Here is an 11,040-nt window from a genome sequence, read left to right as displayed (position 1 = left end):
AGAAGCTACATTGTCACATCATTATCACCCAGAGTCTATAGTTTATACTGGGATTCACCCTTGGTATGGTACATCTGTAGGTTTAGACACATATATAAGGATATGTATACCCCATTATGGTTTCCCAGGTGGCTCAGTGTTAAAGAGTTGGCCTGGCAAGCAGGCGACATGGGTTCAATCTCTGGATCAGGAAGATCCCCTGGAGAAGGAAATGGCAATATTCTGGTCTGGGAAATCCCATGGATAGAGGAGCCTGGCAGGCTACAGTACTTGGGGTCGCAAAGAGTCAGACACAATTGAGCAACTAAAAAGCAGCAACAGCAGCATACCCCCTTATACTACTAATATCATATAGAGTAGTTCCACTGCCCTAGAAATTCTCTGTGCTCTGCCTATTTGTCTCCTAGCAACCACTGTTCTTTTATCGTCTTTTTGCAACTTCATGGACTTTACCTGTTCCATAATGTCATATAGTAGGAATCATACCGTATGTAGCCTTTCCAGATTGGCTTCTTTCACTTAGTAATATGCATTTAAGTTTCCTCCATGTCTTTTCATGGTTCATTTCTTTTTAGTGCTGAATAATATTTTATTGTCTGAATGTACCACAGTTTATTTACCTATTGAAGGACATCTGGTTGCTTCCAAGTTTTAGCAATTATGAATAAGCTTATATAAACATCTATATGCGGGAGGTTTTTGTTTAGACATAGGTGTTCAACTTCTCTTAAATATCAGGGAACATGATTGTGGGATCAATTGTAAAAGCAATGTTCAGTTTTGTAAGAAACTGCCGATCTGTCTTCTAAAGTGACTATTTTTCATTTCCACTAACAATGAGTAAGAGCTCCTGTTGCTCTACATCCTCTCTAGCATTCGGTATAACCAATGTTCTGGGTTTTGGCCATTGTGTTGTGCTTATAATTTCAAATTCCACTTTTCCATGATTGGCAAATAGGAAAGCAATGGACTTCTGTGTATTAACTTTGTATTTTTAACCTGGCTATAAATGTTTATAGGATTTTTGTTGTTACTGATTCTTTGAGATTTTCTACATAGATATGCCATTTGCCAAAATCAACACCAGCTCCAGAATAACCAGTTTTATTCTTAAAACCCAAATTGTATACTTTGAATTTCCTTTTTTTAATTTCTGCTAGGACTTTCTGTTATGGTTTTGAAAAGGAGAAGTGAAAGAAACATTACTGTGTCTTTGCATGGTCTTTCCTGTGTGCAGACACACCCCTGATATCTCTTCTGTGTGTCCTAGTTTTCCCTTCTTATAAGGACACAAGTCAGATTGAATTAGGGCCAATTACTCTGACTTCATTTAACCATTACTATCTTTTTAATCATCCTGTTTTCAAATACAGTCACATTATGAGATACTGAGGGGTTAGGGCTTCAACATATCAATTTTGAGGGACATAATTCAGCCCATAAAAAAACTGTATAAACAGAGCAGCCTCAAGTAAACCAAGTTTCTACTAAGAAGGACATAGCTGCTATTGCCTTTCTTCTTCTCCTTTTTTTTTTTTTATTGAATGCAGATGTGACAGATGGAGTTAGAGCAGCCATCATGTGATCCTGAAATAAAGACTAAGTCAAGTATATGTCAAAATGTACATTGTGGACTCTAAAACTAATACTAGTAGCCATGTAGCTCCAGACTCCTTATTATGTAAAAATTAAAAACCCAATTAAAACCCTAAATAATTTAAGGCTTTTATTATTTCCTGCCAGATATAATTATACCTAAATATACTTTCTATGTTAGAGATTTCATAAATTTTGATGATGAAATTTTGATTATTAGCACAAATTAAGATAATGTATCAGTTTCAATCAGGGTCCTAGCAGGAAAACTGAATTCATCCTAAGTATTCCTGATGAAGATACTTTAATGAAAAAGTTATATATACTGGATAAGACTAAGAAAATGAGCAGTGAAGAAATACACAGCAGTCTCTGTCTTCTTGCCTTCAGAATGCCTGCCTCTGCTGCTAGTGTCCAAATTCAACTGGATGACCTTTGGCAAGGGAGTCTGTTGGATAAAGTCCATATTTGTCAGCATCCTAGGGAAAGTGAGGTGCAGAGAAAGGCAGAAAATAAATCTTGGAGAGGTATAAGGAAATGAAAAATCATCATCACAGATTTTTAGAAAACGTTAGCCTGACTTTAACTATTTTTCATTTCAGTTACTGTTTGACATAATACCATCAGTAGCTCTTCTCTAATATCAGATAACCACATTTTAACTAGAATACACAAACCTATGAATTAAATTCAACCACTTTCTAGAAAAAGAGATTTGACTAAAAGTATATGAGTGAAATCTCTGTGATAATGCGAATTGAAAAACTGAAGCTTATAATCAGTTATAATTCATCAGAAAAATTAAAAAAAATAATCAATATCTGTAGCCTAAGTTATACCTTGGTTTTAATCCAATGAAGATGAAAAAGTGCTACTTAAAAGCAATTGGAAGATCTGGGAAGGTCTTAGTTTCTTTATCTATAAAATGAAAGGAAGCAATCCCATAAATTATATTATGGGTGCCTAAGAAAGCTGAGTGCTGAAGAATTGATGCTTTTGAACTGTGGTGCTGGAGAAGACTCTTGTGACTCTCTTGGACTGCAAGGAGATCCAACCAGTCCATCCTAAAGGAGATCAGTCCTGGGTGTTCACTGGAAGGTCTGATGCTGAGGCTGAAACTCCAATACTTTGTCCACCTCATGGGAAGAGTTGACTCATTGGAAAAGACTCTGATGCTGGGAGGGATTGGGGGCAGCAGGAGAAGGGGACGACAGAGGATGAGATGGCTGGATGGCATCACCAACTCGATGCACATGAGTTTGAGTGAACTCCGGGAGATGGTGATGGACAGGGAGGCCTGACGTGATGTGATTCATGGGGTCGCAAAGAGTCGGACACAACTGAGTGACTGAACTGAACTGAACTGAAGAATAAGACACAATATCAGTTATCAAATACATAGACTAAAGTTTGATAAATATTTTTTATAATTTACATGGTTAATTAAGTTATAGGAAAGCCTATATGTTAATGCTAACCCAAATTTATTAAATACCTCTGATGTATAAGATGAGTTAATTTTTTCTTCCTTCTTTCATTTCTTCTTGCCTACCTGCCTGTTCTCCTGCTTTCCTCCTTTCTTTGCTGCTTTTAACAAATGTTTCTTCTTTTTTTGTTTTTGTTTTTTTTAATAGTTATTGAGAATATAAAGAGCTATGGTATTACTAGGAGAAGTAGATAACCTAACCTGGGGTCAGAATACAGAACCCATTCTGAAATTTGAAGATTATACAGAAGCTGGCTGTGGGAAGAAGTTGGGGAGGTATATAGACCATGTACAAGGATACTGAAGGCAGAGCACACAATGAATTTTATACTGCATTTTCTAAACATGCCAGGAGAATATAGGGTGAAGAGTGGAAGCAATCAAGGGTGGAAGAATGTTGGTTTCAGAGGGATACATATGACTTGCTGAAGAGTGTGATTTTAAACGTATTAGAGTTGCTCACTGAAACTAAGAAAAACTTAAAAGTGAGATTTGGTGCTATTAATAATTACCTTGGGGTAAAAGTTATAAACTGAAAATGGGCAAACCTGATTTATGGTTATTCTAAATATTAGAGATACATTCAAGGGTTTTAAGGACAGATGTGGAGAAGGCAATGGCACCCACTCCAGTACTCTTGCCTGGAAAATCCCACGGATGGAGGGGCCTGGTGGGCTGCAGTCCATGTGGTTGCGAAGAGTCGGACACGACTGAACAACTTCACTTTCACTTTTCAGTTTCATGCATTGGAGAAGGAAATGGCAACCCACTCCAGTGTTCTTGCCTGGAGAATCCCAGGGGCGGGGGAGCCTGGTGGGCTACCATCTACGGGGTCGTACAGAGTCGGACACGACTGAAGTGACTTAGCAGCAGCAGCAGCAGCAGCAGCAGTGGTATGATTAAAATTCCCCTTGAGGTAAAACAAGTTTGGATGCTATTTAAAAAGTTAATGAGACAGATTCTGAGATCTTGGGCCAAACCAGCAGTAGACGGGTTGAATAGGAGTTATTTGAAAAATATAAAACAAGGAGTATTAACAGGAATAGACATGAAAGATTAAGGAGTCTAAATATTTCCTATGTCACTTCAGCAAGATAGCTGTCTCATATTCCTTATCGATAGTAATAACTGTTTTATATCCATATCTGCTACAAATAGATTTTTAAATAAGTCAGATATTTTTCTTGCTTATAATTCCTACAGGATTTTCAATTGCATTTAGAATAAAATCCAAACTCTGTATGGCCCAAAGTTCCTGTGGGATCTAGTGATTTCCTGTCTCAGCTAAGCTCAGTATCTGCTCCACTGAGGCAGGAAAGTTGTCTGTTTATTGTTTATTACCTGTGCTTAGAGCATGGCACATGGTAGGTGATTAATGAATATTTATTGAACATATAGACTGACATGTGGAGTCTCCACACAGAGTCTTCTTTGGCTCGGTTTTGATTGGAAGAAGATTCAGATCAGATCAGTAGTTCAGTCGTGTCCAACTCTTTGCAACCCCATGAATCGCAGCATGCCAGGCCTCCCTGTCCATCACCAACTCCCAGATTCACTCAGACTCACGTCCATCGAGTCAGTGATGTCATCCAGACATCTCATCCTCTGTCGTCCCCTTCTCCTCCTGCCCCCAATCCTTCCCAGCATCAGAGTCTTTTCCAATGAGTCAACTCTTCGCATGAGGTGGCCAAAGTACTGGGGTTTCAGCTTTAGCATCATTCCTTCCAAAGAAATCCCAGGGCTGATCTCCTTCAGAATGGACTGGTTGGATCTCTTTGCAGTCCATGGGACTCTCAAGAGTCTTCTCCAACACCACAGTTCAAAAGCATCAATTCTTTAGTGCTCAGTCTTCTTCACAGTCCAACTCTCACATCCATACATGACCACAGGAAAAACCGTAGCCTTGACTAGATGAACCTTTGTTGGCAAAGTAATGTCTCTGCTTTTCAATATGCTATCTAGGTTGGTCATAACTTTCCTTCCAAGGAGTAAGCGTCTTTTAATTTCATGGCTGCAGTCACCATCTGCAGTGATTTTGGAGCCCAGAAAAATAAAGTCTGACACTGTTTCCACTGTTTCCCCATCTATTTGCCATGAAGTGATGCGACCGGATGCCACGATCTTCGTTTTCTGAATGTTGAGCTTTAAGCCAACTTTTTCACTCTCCTCTTTCACTTTCATCAAGAGGCTTTTTAGATCCTCTTCACTTTCTGCCATAAGGGTGGTGTCATCTGCATATCTGAGGTTATTGATATTTCTCCCGGCAATCTTGATTCCAGCTTGTGTTTCTTCCAGTCCAGCGTTTCTCATGATGTACTCTGCATATAAGTTAAATAAGCAGAGTGACAATATACAGCCTTGACGTACTCCTTTTCCTATTTGGAACCAGTCTGTTGTTCCATGTCCAGTTCTAACTGTTGCTTCCTGACCTGCATGCAAATTTCTCAAGAGGCAGATCAGGTGGTCTGGTATTCCCATCTCTTTCAGAATTTTCCACAGTTTACTGTGATCCACAATGTCAAATGCTTTGGCATAGTCAATAAAGCAGAAATAGATGTTTTTCTAGAACTCTCTTGCTTTTTCCATGATCCAGCAGATGTTGGCAATTTGATCTCTGGTTCCTCTGCCTTTTCTAAAACCAGCTTGAACATCAGGAAGTTCACGGTTCACATATTGCTGAAGCCTGGCTTGGAGAATTTTGAGTGTGTGAGATGAGTGCAATTGTGCAGTAGTTTGAACATTCTTTGGCATTGCCTTTCTTTGGGATTGGAATGAAAACTGACCTTTTCCAGTCCTGTGGCCCCTGCTGAGTTTTCCAAATTTGCTGGCATATTAAGTGCAGCACTTTCACAGCATCATGTTTCAGGATTTGGAATAGCTCAACTGAAATTCCATCACCTCCACTAGCTTTGTTCATAGTGATGCTTTCTAAGGCCCACTTGACTTCACATTCCAGGATGTTGGCTCTAGGTGAGTGATCACACCATCATGATTATCTGGGTCGTGAAGATCTTTTTTGTACAGTTCTTCTATGTATTCTTGCTATCTCTTCTTAATATCTTCTGCTTCTGTGAGGTCCATACCATTTCTGTCCTTTATCGAGCCCATCTTTGCATGAAATGTTCCTTTGGTATCTCTGATTTTCTTGAAGAGATCTCTAATCTTTCCCTTTCTGTTGTTTTCCTCTATTTCTTTGCATTGATTGCTGAAGAAGGCTTTCTTATCTCTTCTTGCTATTCTTTGGAACTCTGCATTCAGATTTTTATATCTTTCCATTTCTCCTTTGCTTTTCACTTCTCTTCTTTTCACAGCTATTTGTAAGGCCTCCCCAGACAGCCATTTTGCTTTTTTGCATTTCTTTTCCACGGGGATGGTCTTGATCCCTGTCTCCTGTACAAGGTCACGAACCTCCGTCCATAGTTCATCAGGCACTCTGTCTATCAGATCTAGGCCCTTAAATCTATTTCTCCCTTCCACTGTATAATCATAAGGGATTTGATTTAGGTCATACCTGAATGGTCCAGTGGTTTTCCCTACTTTCTTCAATTTAAGTCTGAATTTGGCAATAATGAGTTCATGGTCTGAGCCACAGTCAGCTTCTGGTCTTGTTTTTGCTAACTGTATAGAGCTTCTCCATCTTTGGCTGCAAAGAATATAATCAATCTGATTTTGGTGTTGATGTCCATGTGTAGAGTCTTCTCTTGGGTTGTTGGAAGAGGGGGTTTGTTATGACCAGTGCATTTTCTTGGCAAAAGTCTATTAGTCTTTGCCCTGCTTCATTCTGTATTCCAAGGCCAAATTTGCCTGTTACTCCAGGTAGAAGTCATTAAATCAGTAGTCTTCTTTCAGACATGTAATTTAGTAATTAATCTTGGTTAATGAAAGGAAAGTGAGATTCTGTTTACTTGTCTAAAGTCATACATCTTTATCTTTCATTTGGATCATAGAACTCTGTTTCTTTATTTTGCTTGATTTTCTATATTGATTTCTGTATAATGGACTTCCCTGGTAGCTCAGATGGTAAAGAATCCCCTTGTAATGTGAGAGACCTGGGTTCAAGCCCTGGATTGGGAAGATCCCTTGGAGGAGGGCATGGCAGCCCATTCCAGCATTCTTGCCTGGAGAATCTCCAAGGACAGAGAAGCCTGGCAGGCTTAGCCACCCTGTCTTGAAGGAGAGGTCTTGTGTAGGAGATAAAACTTTTCATTCAGCCTTGCCCCACTTCTTGGTTGTCTCTCAAATATCTATGCTAATTCAAGAAACCTATTATATCCTCAGGCATATTATTCAGAAACCTATTATATCCCTCAGGGTCTAGTGGTAAAGAACCTGCCTGCCAGTACAGGAGACGCAAGAGATGAGAGTTTGATCCCAGGTGGGAAAGAACCCCTGGAGGAGGAAATGGCAACCAACCCCAGTATTCTTGCGTGGGAAATACCATGGACAGAAGAGCCTGGCAGGATATAGTCCATAGAGTCACAAAGAGTCAGACACAACTGAAGCAACTTAGCATTATATTGTCAATAGCTCTCAGTAGTTTAGAATGTCCTAAGACCTATCAATGTCCCAAAGGAAAAGAATTCAGCATCTAGATTCAGGCTGGCTGGAAGCTGGGTCCTATGGCAACAGCCTTTTGGTTCAGTTCAGTTCAGTCACTCAGTCATGCCCGACTCTTTGAGACCCCATGAATCACAGCACACCAGGCTTCCCTGTCCATCACCAACTCCCGGAGTTCAAACTCATGTCCATCGAGTCGATGATGCCATCCAACCATCTCATCCTCTGTTGTCCCCTTCTCCTCCTGCCCTCAATCTTTCCCAGCATCAGGGTCTTTTCCAATGAGTCAACTCTTTGCATGAGGTGGCCAAAATATTGGAGTTTCAGCTTCAACATCAGTCCTTCCAATGAACACCCAGGCCTGATCTCCTTTAGGATGGACTGGTTGGATCTCCTTGCAGTCCAAGGGACTCTCAAGAGTCTTCTCCAACACCACAGTTCAAAAGCATCAATTCTTCGGCACTCAGCATTCTTCACAGTCCAACTCTCACATCTATACATGACCACTGGAAAAACCATAGCCTTGACTAGACGGACCTTTAAAAGTATGCAAAAATGCAGTCTTGAAGAGCTGCGAGCAAAAGCCCTGCTGACCACTAGAACCAGGTCACCTAGAAGTGTGCCCTGGGTGGCAGTCCTAAACATCAAAGATTCAGACAAATGTATAAGCTGCTTTCTGGGAGATAACGGTAAGCTGGAACAAGGCAGAGGAAAAGTGTCAATATATTTAAATATTCATTTTGATAAAAAAGTGAGACTTCCAAGAATACATATGGTTATTTCATTTAAATGAATTTTCACTTTTCCTCACACTAAATATTATTTAAGGCTCATATTTACTGCATTCTTTAGCTTGTCTTTTGGTGGCCACACTCATGGGACAATTAATAAACAAAAAGAAAGTAAGGAGAATAAAAGTTGAATAATTCATGAACCAGTTTCTTTTTTTTTTCCACTTGTTCAAGCTGTTCCAGGGACCGAACTGGGTGCTGAGGATACCACAGATACTGTCCTTGACCTGAAGGATTGAGAGTCTAATAGGGGATAGAGTCATAAACTGTAGTGCTTCAAGGCTCTTCTATGTGTTGTGATAAAAAGCAGTAAGCGTTATGGAGTGGCAGTAACGCTTGTGAATGTTTTGGGTTCAGACTGCCAGAACTCATATCTGAGCACTGTCACATACTACCCATGTGATGTTGAGCACAATTCTTAATCTCCATGAATTTCTGTTTCTCATCTGAAAAATGAAAATAATAACAAACCCACCTTCCTAGGGTTATTGTAACTACTAATTTATTAATATGTCTGAAGTTCCTGGCAATAATAAGATATATTCTCAATAGCTATTCTGTCTGCTGACATCTAGAGAGTTTTCCTACAAGAATTTGTCTCTGTCTGAGACGACTCAAGAAAAGGTGATTGAGGATATTTCCATGTTTGTGGGAACATTCTGAACAGATAGAACATCATGAAAGAAAAGTCACCATGAAAGAGATACTCAGGGAAATGTAAGTCTTTTGATTGATTTAGACCTCTGTTCTTCTGGTTTAAAGTGGGTTTTCATTTGAGAGGGAGATGAGGTTGGAAGACAGAGGCCAGATAATGTACAGCCCTGTATGACATGTAAAGAGGTTTGGGTTTGATCCAGACTATAGTAGAGATAAAAGAGAATTTTAATCAGAGAAGTCACATAATCAAATTAGACTTGGAGAGAAGTGCAGAAATACACTGGAGCATGAGAAACTGGCAGCCAAGAAAAATAGTTAAAAGACAGTTGCAATAGTTCAGCTAATAGATAGTAATGGCCTGAAGGTTACAGCTGTGGGTGTGGAGAAAGATGCATAGTTCTGAGACATTATAGAAAGTAAAATATATAGGACTTAGTGATTTATTTAGCTTGTGGGTGATTAAGGAGAAAAAGTCCTGGCTATCTTACAAAAATGTCTATAAAATGAAAAAAGAATACATTCTTCTAGATAGGTTAAATAATGACTATTCCAATTAGTGCTGCAGTTTGTCTCTATTGTACTTACCCCTGGGAGCATAACAGCTTTCTTCACTGATCAAGTACTCACCTGATTGAAGATAGGCAGGCACATTATTGATTCTTAAAGGCCCATAGTTAATTCTGTGCCTAACCATTCATGAAAACTAGTGTTTTTTCCTACAAAAATAGAATAAATTTCAATGATTAATTATAATACAGAAAGTTGGAGCTGGTTAAAGAGATCTGTGACTCAAGAATAAACTTTGAATTTATTTCTAATTCCAGCATCTAATAGCTTTAAACACTATGCACTAACGGATTTCATTCCCAAAGCAACTAATATTCTGAAATCTAATCAGCAATGTCATTAATTCCATAGAAGAAAGTTTTCTAGACTGTAGTTTACAGTTGCTGTATGCATTCTGATACAGACTACAAAAAAATATTATTTTTCAGCTTTTTATTGCTTTGAAAACCTTAACTTCTTCCTTGAACAGCCTAAAATAGTCAAAGAGGAGTAGTTGAGATTATGAATTGGAGAATTTTAAAGCTACCTAGATTAGTTGTTTTCCACTCTAATTTGTCCTGCTAATTAGAAGACTTCTCACAATGCACATACTCATGGAGGGATCATCTAGCCCTGTGGGCATTCTGTTCTGGTTTAAGGAATGAAAAGGTAAGCTGTAACTTTTATTTGAACTAGACATCATGAAATAGGATGAGAAGTTATTCCCTTTCAAAGCGCATTTTATTTTTTGCTCTATTTGTAAAATATAATTTACATGGCCTAACCATTTTTATTTTTACATGTGATTATTGGATATTAAGTAAAGGCATTAAGTAAAGGGCTTCCCTGGTAGCTCAGCTGGTAAAGAATCCACCTGCAATGCAGGAGACATGGGTTCGATCCCTGGGTCAGGAAGATCCCCTGGAGAAGGGTAGGGTACCCACTCCAGTATTCTGGCCTGGAGAACTCCATTGACTGTATAGTCCATGGGGTTGCAAAGAGTTGGACACAACTGAGTGATTTTCACTTTCACTTTCAAGTAAAGGCATGCGTTATTTAAGCAGTATATTGTATGCCAGGATGCCAGCACTGACCAATGCATCTAGAATTTACTGATTCTAGTTAATAACTATCAAAAGTTAAAAATTACCAAAAGAAATATAAATGTTGACTATATGATAGTATTGTAGAAAAAAATGCCATAACTTTTTTGTTTCAATTTCTCTTTAAAGCAGCCTACATATTTATTATGAGATATGATATGTTATATTGTGGGAAGACTGAATCAGGAAATGATTAAAGAAATTATAATATATTTAAAAGCTTATTGTACATAAGATTTTTGTTTACTTCTTTGAATTGAGCTTAAGACTTCACAATTTCTACTCCAATTCCATCTTTACCTCC

At 38.8% G+C, this 11,040-nt stretch overlaps 1 long non-coding RNA gene across 1 annotated transcript in view; it reads right to left on the bottom strand.

Annotated features, from left to right (window-relative positions):
- Positions 1–1,668: 1,668 nt before the first annotated feature.
- Positions 1,669–11,040, bottom strand: part of LOC129651711 (uncharacterized) — a 33,560-nt gene continuing 24,188 nt past the window's right edge. The window contains exons 2-3 of the long non-coding RNA XR_008714286.1: positions 9,715–9,803; positions 1,669–2,075 (exon numbers count right to left, since the gene is read on the bottom strand). This is a non-coding gene — a long non-coding RNA (uncharacterized LOC129651711). The remainder of the gene's footprint in view (positions 2,076–9,714; positions 9,804–11,040) is intronic.

The sequence above is a fragment of the Bubalus kerabau genome, chromosome 4, assembly GCF_029407905.1.
Source record: "Bubalus kerabau isolate K-KA32 ecotype Philippines breed swamp buffalo chromosome 4, PCC_UOA_SB_1v2, whole genome shotgun sequence".
NCBI lineage: Eukaryota > Metazoa > Chordata > Mammalia > Artiodactyla > Bovidae > Bubalus > Bubalus kerabau.
This window is presented reverse-complemented; position numbering and strand designations above follow the sequence as displayed.